Source organism: Dendrobates tinctorius, unplaced genomic scaffold (assembly GCF_039654945.1).
Source record: "Dendrobates tinctorius isolate UK_male_01 unplaced genomic scaffold, ASM3965494v1 ptg000058l, whole genome shotgun sequence".
In the NCBI taxonomy this organism is placed as follows: Eukaryota; Metazoa; Chordata; class Amphibia; order Anura; family Dendrobatidae; genus Dendrobates; species Dendrobates tinctorius.
This window is the reverse complement of record NW_027361726.1, coordinates 18,471,607-18,480,140: the sequence shown is the minus strand read 5'-3', so window position 1 is coordinate 18,480,140 and position 8,534 is coordinate 18,471,607.

Genomic DNA, 8,534 nt, shown 5'->3' with positions numbered 1-8,534 from the left:
GGGATCTGTGATTACAATTATTACCCGCGAACGCTGATTTCCCAGTAAGTGCAGGTCAACCGCAGTTCCGGAATTAGGCCTAACCGTCATTCCTGAAAAAATGAAAAACTTACGTGTGCAAACCACAGGTGCTGTAGCTTGCTTAACAGCTCGCCAGCTGTTCTCAGGCCCAGTATGGATTACACGCGATTGCACAAAGGTGAGAAAGGGTAGCGTATCCCCGGATAACATGTATGGATAGCGTACACATTCAAAATATGTCTATACATCAGGAGGCAGGCTCAGACGGTGTTAGGCCCAGTATGGCTTGCAGGTGATTGCACAAAGGTGAGAAAGGGTACCGTATCCCCGGATAACAAGGATAGCGTACACATTCAAAATATATGTCTATACATCAGGAGGCAGGCTCAGACGGTGTTAGGCCCAGTATGGCTTGCAGGTGATTGCACAAAGGTGAGAAAGGGTACCGTATCCCCGGATAACAAGTAAGGATAGCGTACACATTCAAAATATATGTCTATACATCAGGAGGCAGGCTCAGACGGTGTTAGGCCCAGTATGGCTTGCAGGTGATTGCAGAAAGGCGAGAAAGGGTACCGTATCCCCGGATAACATGTATGGATAGCGTACACATTCAAAATATATGTCTATACATCAGGAGGCAGGCTCAGATGGTGTTAGGCCCAGTATGGCTTGCAGGTGATTGCACAAAGGTGAGCAAGGGTACCGTATCCCCGGATAACATGTATGGATAGCGTACACATTCAAAATATATGTCTATACATCAGGAGGCAGGCTCAGACGGTGTTAGGCCCAGTATGGCTTGCAGGTGATTGCACAAAGGTGAGAAACGGTACTGTATCCCCGGATAACATGTATGGATAGCGTACACATTCAAAATATATGTCTATACATCAGGAGGCAGGCTCAGAAGGTGTTAGGCCCAGTATGGCTTGCAGGTGATTGCACAAAGGTGAGAAAGGGTACCGTATCCCCGGATAACAAGTAAGGATAGCGTACACATTCAAAATATATTTCTATACATCAGGAGGCAGGCTCAGACGGTGTTAGGCCCAGTATGGCTTGCAGGTGATTGCACAAAGGTGAGAAAGGGTACCGTATCCCCGGATAACATGTATGGATAGCGTACACATTCAAAATATATGTCTATACATCAGGAGGCAGGCTCAGATGGTGTTAGGCCCAGTATGGCTTGCAGGTGATTGCACAAAGGTGAGAAAGGGTACTGTATCCCCGGATAACATGTATGGATAGCATAGTGTACACATTCAAAATATATGTCTATACATCAGGAGGCAGGCTCAGACGGTGTCAGGCACAGTATGGGTTCGACGGCCCAGATTACACAGCGGAGGAGCAGGGAGAGGTAAAGATTGCAAATGCTGGGGCCCTGCCCAAGCAAGGGGGGCCCACTCATGGGCGTCGGTACTGGCACTGGGCCCCTCATAGTACAGCGGTGTGTCTGACGGCGGGTGTGCACCACCACCGTCAGAGACACTTGATTGCACTATGAGGGAACCTGTGCCAGTGCCCGCGCCCAAGAGTCGGCCTACCCACCTGTCCAGGGCAACGGCACTCGCACGGTGTCGTGCGCTAGGTGGTGACCCCGGCCATGGGGGGGAGGCAGCACAGTTAGGGAGTTTTAGAAAGTGGCATATGTTGATGTTGGACATTCAGCTGATGCAAAAGGTGAAATAGGTGAAGTCCCAGGAAGAGGTGGACCAAAGCAAGCCATTTTTCTGTCACCCTATGTGTCATCAGGGGAAGGTGGGACAAAATCCTTGGAAACCCATGCATGGTTCATTTTAATGAAGGTTAGATCATCCACATTTTGGGTTGACAGACGGGTCCTTTTTTCTGTCAGGATTGATCCAGCTGCACTGAAGACTCTTTCCGATAGCACACTTGCAGCTGGGCAAGCGAGCTCCTGTAAGGCATATTGGGCCAATTCAGGCCAGGTGTCCAGTTTAGCGGCCCAATAGTCAAAGGGGAATGACCTGTGTGGGAGAACATCGATATGGGAGGACAAGTAGTTTGTAACCATAGTTGACAACTGCTGTCTCCTGTCACTTTCCATCGATGCAGTATTACCAGTTGTGTGAGCGGTATTTGAAAAATCAGTCCACAACATTGTCATGAAACCCCTGTCTCCAACGCCACTTCTGCTGTGTGCACCACGAACACCTCTGCCAAGCTGCCCCCGGCCCGTACGTCTCGTGTGAGAACCATCACCGCTGCTGTGTGCTGGGAATGCCTCAAGCAACCGATTTACCAGAGTTGTTGTTTATTAGCCAATATTAGGTCAAGGTTCTCCTGTGGCATGATGTTTTGTAATTTGCCTTTATAGAGTGGATCCAGGATGCTGGCCAACCAGTAGTCGTCATCGTTCATCATTTTGGCAATGCGGGGGTCCCTTTTTAGGATCTGCAAGGCATAATCTGACATGTGGGCCAATGTTCCCGGTGTCAATGATGCACTGCGAGTGCTGGTTGGAGGAGCACTTTCTGGCAAATCCACATCCCTCCAGTCACGCACAAACCCTGTACCAGACCTTGCCACGCCAACATTTTCACTTGCCCCACGAGATGCATCCTCCTCCCCTAAGTAATCATCCCCATCATCCTCCTCCTCCTCTTCTTCCTCCACCTCGTCCAGGAGAGGTCCCTGAGCAGACAATGGCTGAATGTCATCAAGGATTCCCTCCTCCTCTTCCTCCTCATCAACATTGGCTGCAGACACCTGCTCCTTAAGGTGCGTCAAAGTTTGCATGAGCAGACGCATAAGTGGGATGCTCATGCTTAGGATGGCGTCGTCTGCGCTTACCAGCCGTGTGCATTCCTCAAAACACTGAAGGACTTTACAGAGGTCTTTCAGCTTCGACCACTGCACACCTGAACTCCATGTCTGCTCTCAAAGTGCCTGGCCGTGTATCCTCCCACAAATGCATTATGGCCTGCCTCTGCTCGCACAGCCGCTCCACCATGTGCAGGGTGGAGTTCCACCTTGTTGCAATGTCGATAATGAGGCGGTGGTTGGGAAGGTGGAGCAATCGCTGCAGCTTCTGCATACGAACGGAGTGTACAGGCGACCGGCGGATGTGCGCGCACAGTCTTCGCACCTTCTGGAGCAGGGCTGTTAACTCCGGATAATTTTTGAGGAAGCACTGCACCACCAGGTTCAAGGTGTAAGCCAAGCAAGGTATGTGGCTGAGTTTTGAAAGGGCTATGGCTGCCACAAAATTACGGCCGTTATCACTAACTACCTTGCCTGCCTCAAGATGTACACTGCCCAGCCATGACTCAGTTTGTCGCTTCAAGTACTCGGCCAGCACCTCGGCGGTGTGTCTGTTGCCCAAACACATCATCTGCAACACAGCCTGCTGACGCTTTCCACTAGCTGCTCGATAGGGGGACACATCGTGTGCAACAGTGGCAGCTGCAGATGGAGTGCTCGTACGACTGCGCTCTGTGGACGAGCTTTCGCTTCTGGAGGAGGAGGAGGAGGAGGGTCGAACGCCTACAGCCAACTGTTTCCTATACCATGGGCTAGGCAGCACTGTCCCTCCACCGCTGTCCCCTGTGGACCCTGCATCCACCACATTAACCCAGTGCGCAGTGATGGACACGTAATGGCCCTGGCCATGCCGACTGGACCATGCATCAGTTGTGAGGTGCACCTTTCCGCTCACTGACTGCTTGAGTGCATGGACAAGGCGGTCTTTCACATGATGGTGGAGGGCTGGGATGGCTTTGCGAGAGAAGAAGTGGCGACTGGGTAGGTCATAGCGTGGTACTGCATAGGCCATGAGTTCGCGGAAAGCTGTGCTTTCCACCAACCGAAAGGGCATCATCTCAAACGAGATTAGTTTGGCAATGTGGGCGTTCAAACCCAGTGTACGCGGATGAGAGACTGAGTACTTTCTTGACCTACTCATAGTGTCTGGGAGGGTGAGCTGGACTTGAGAGCTGCATATGGTGGAAGTAACGGTGGACAGGGCGGACTGAGAGAGGGTTGATGATGGTGATGGAGTTGTTGTTCTTTCTGATGGCCTAGAATCAGTCTTTCGTTGATATAACAGTGGGATTCCCTGACTGCTGTGGCCTTGCAACGACACCTCAACATTTGCTGCTGTGCTAACCGGTGGGCTTACAGTGGGGGAAACAATGTAGCGTTGCTGACTACTTTCGTTGTGATCAGTTGCACATGTGGCACTTGAGGTTTGGTGTTGTGTCAACGCTTGCAAGTGCATGCTGGTTACATGTCTAAGCATGCAACTGGTATTCAAATTTTTCAGATTTTTCCCTCAGCTAAAGGTCTTTGCGCACTTCTTACAGATAACCTTGGCCTGATCATGAGGATTTTGTTCAAAAAATTGCCACACTGCACTCTTCCTACTTTGGCAGACATTTTGCGGCCTAGCACGCTGTGATCTTTTGACCCTCTGGACAAGCTGTCCAGCAACTATTTTGATGTTTGGAACCTGTCTTTGGAGTGCTCCGGGCCTGCCAGATAACAGCTGTTGCGATGTCGATGTCTGCTGTGGATGCTCCTCATCTGAGCTATTGGAAGCAGCACCCTCTTCCCCCAATGGATGCCAATCTGGGTCAACAACTGGGTCATCCATCACCTCCTCTTCTATGTCATGTGCACCTTCCTCTGTGTCACCGTGTATGGTGGTATAGTGTGCGGGAAGTGGCACCTGAGTCTCATCACGGTCAGAATCTGGCTCTGTACACTGCGAGGACAATGTAGTGCTCTGAGTGAATGTACCAGCAGAATCATCCATCAGCGGCTGTGCATCAGTGCACTCCATGTCAGATTCATCTTGGCCTGGGTAATTCACCATTTGACTTGATAATCCAGGCATGGTATGTGAAAACAGCTCCATGGAGTAATCAGTAGTATGGCCTGCGTCATCCTTCAATCTTGGTTGGGGTGAAGAACACAAGGAAAGGTGTGGTTCATGAACATGAGCCTCCAATGACGACTCAGTGCTTTTACTTTTTACAACTGAAGAAGAGGAGGCGATAGAGCTGGAGGCTGAGTCAGCAATGTAAGACAAAACTTTTTCCTGATGCTCTGGCTTTAAAAGCGGTTTGCCAACTCCTAGAAAACTAAGCGTTCGAGGCCTTATGTAGCCAGACGATGACGCAGGCTCAACACCTCCTGCATTCGGTCCTATTTTTCTCTTGCCACTACCATCAGATCCACCACCAACACCATCATTACCAGCTGCCAACCCCCGCCCAATTCCACGGCCTCTTCCACCAGACTTCCTCATTTTTGGTAGAAATGTAGACAAAATCCAACAAACTATATAGTAATGTAAAACAAGGTACAAGGTGTCTATAGGACAAGGGAGATTTTGAATTTCTGCAGACACTTGTGGACACTGGACACTTTTGGATTGTTTGAGGCCCACTGAATATCTGAGCGCTCTGTCACAGGCTCGATGGCAGAGCTGTGACCAAAGTCACTATAGGATAAGGGAGATTTTTAATTTCTACACACACTTGTGGACACTGGACACTTATGGATTGTGTGAGGCCCACTGAATATCTGAGCGCTCTGTCACAGGCTCGATGGCAGAGCTGTGACGAAAGTGACTAGAGGATAAGGGAGATTTTTAATTTCTGCACACACTTGTGGACACTGGACACTTATGGATTGTGTGAGGCCCACTGAATATCTGAGCGCTCTGTCACAGGCTCGATGGCAGAGCTGTGACCACAGTCACTAGAGGATAAGGGAGATTTTGAATTTGTGCACACACTTGTGGACACTGGACACTTATGGATTGTGTGAGGCCCACTGAATATCTGAGCGCTCTGTCACAGGCTCGATGGCAGAGCTGTGACCAAAGTCACTAGAGGATAAGGGAGATTTTGAATTTGTGCACACAGTTGTGGACACTGGACACTTATGGATTGTGTGAGGCCCACTGAATATCTGAGCGCTCTGTCACAGGCTCGATGGCAGAGCTGTGACCAAAGTCACTAGAGGATAAGGGAGATTTTTAGTTTCTGCACACACTTGTGGACACTAGACACTTATGGATTGTGTGAGGCCCACTGAATATCTGAGCGCTCTGTCACAGGCTCGATGGCAGAGCTGTGACCAAAGTCACTAGAGGATAAGGGAGATTTTGAATTTCTGCACACACTTGTGGACACTGGACACTTATGGATTGTGTGAGGCCCACTGAATATCTGAGCGCTCTGTCACAGGCTCGATGGCAGAGCTGTGACCAAAGTCACTAGAGGATAAGGGAGATTTTGAATTTGTGCACATACTTGTGGAAGCTGGACACTTATGGATTGTGTGAGGCCCACTGAATATCTGAGCGCTATGTCACAGGCAGAAATTGGCTAGTGTATCACAAACTACAAGGTGTATGTAGAATTGGGCAGAATAGGAATCTCCCTAGAGTGCAGGTCTGTAAGAACGGAACATGTCCTCGACTTATTCTCACAGAGTGACACACTGATAGCTTCACTGTGGCTGTGATAACAGCCGTTACATGGTACTGTGTGAGGAGCGTACACCGCTGTATGGTCTGAAAAAATGCACGCTCAGTACCTCAGCAGGACAAAAAAAAAAATTGGGATTGCTTTTAAAAAAGCAGTTTGCGGAGCAGTGGGTAAACAGCAATGCAGGAATGTCAGGAAGCCTTAGAAGGCAGCCCAACAACCAACACCACTGATACACCACTATATAGCCTCCCCTTGCACTGCACAGTGACTGGTGTGTTGTACAGGCAAAATCGCTAGCAGCAGAAGCAGTTTTTTTTTCTTCTCAGCAGGACAAAAAAAAAAATTGTGATCGCTTTTAAAAAAGCGGTTTGCGGAGCAGTGGGTAAACAGCAATGCAGGAATGTCAGGAAGCCTTAGAAGGCAGCCCAACAACCAACACCACTGATACACCACTATATAGCCTCCCCTTGCACTGCACAGTGACTGGTGTGTTGTACAGGCAAAATCGCTAGCAGCAGAAGCAGTTTTTTTTTCTTCTTCTCAGCAGGACAAAAAAAAAAATTGGGATTGCTTTTAAAAAAGCAGTTTGCGGAGCAGTGGGTAAACAGCAATGCAGGAATGTCAGGAAGCCTTAGAAGGCAGCCCAACAACCAACACCACTGATACACCACTATATAGCCTCCCCTTGCACTGCACAGTGACTGGTGTGTTGTACAGGCAAAATCGCTAGCAGCAGAAGCAGTTTTTTTTTCTTCTTCTCAGCAGGACAAAAAAATTGGGATTGCTTTTAAAAAAGCAGTTTGCGGAGCAGTGGGTAAACAGCAATGCAGGAATGTCAGGAAGCCTTAGAAGGCAGCCCAACAACCAACTCCACTGATACACCACTATATAGCCTCCCCTTGCACTGCACACACAGTGACTGGTGTGTTGTACAGGCAAAATCGCTAGCAGCAGAAGCAGTTTTTGGTGTCTTCTTCCCTGCCTAATGCTCTCCCTACAAAATCAGCAGCAGCAGCAGCACTCTCTATTCTGAGATCAGCATGAGTAACATGGCGGTCGGCGTGCACGCCCTTTTATACCCCCTGTGACGCCCACCAAAGCAAGCCAATCACTTGCATGCCCTTCTGAAAGATGGTGGTGACCCGTGCCTATGTCATCACGTTGCCCACAGTGTCCGTGGATCCTGATTGGCTGAAAAAGAGCGCAAAACAAACTTTTGAAACGCGACTTTGGCGCGTAAGTCGCCGACCTCATGGCCGACCTCATCCTAGGGTCGGGTTTCGTTTCATGAAACCCGACTTTGCCAAAAGTCGGCGACTTTTGAAATTTTTCGACCCGTTTCGCTCAACTCTATTTATGAGTGAATGATTCGTGACGCCACCTGTGGTGTTCGGCAATGAAGATGTTAAGCCGACGCTGCAGACAGATCCTCTGGGACAGATGTTGTGGTGCATCTTTGATGTTATGGCCCTCCACAGGTAGGGCTATAGTCCCAGGGCAGTGTAGATGGAGAGGTAGTGAAGAGACGTAGATGGTGCAGTGCCAGGCACAGAGATGTAGCAGTGCTGAGTGTGTTGGCACAGGAATAACTGGAGGACACCAAGGCATGTAGTTCCAAAGCTTTACTCACAGTCTGTTGTGCATACAGGTGCCCGCATCCATGCCGTGTCCTCCGGGTAAGGGGATCAGTCAACCTCCAAGCTAGATGAAGCACTCCGTTCCAACACTCCGCCAACATGTGCCTTTTCTGAACGTCTCCCTCTATTGCTACACCACCCCTTTAACATAGTCAATATCTTTGTAACTCCGAACGTCTTAAAAAAAATAATAATTCCTGCTATTCCATTTGAGTGGGCTAAACCTCCATGCCTTTAATGTCTCCTCCACCTCCCCCAATACATTCTACAGTATTCTTAGTTGTTTTCCTTCATGTAGAATTAACCCTAGAACGCATACCCATAGAAATCTACACATTCACGCACCTGGGGCCTTTTAGGCCTGTTTACAATTATCATGGAATAACTCAAATAAAAATACTTT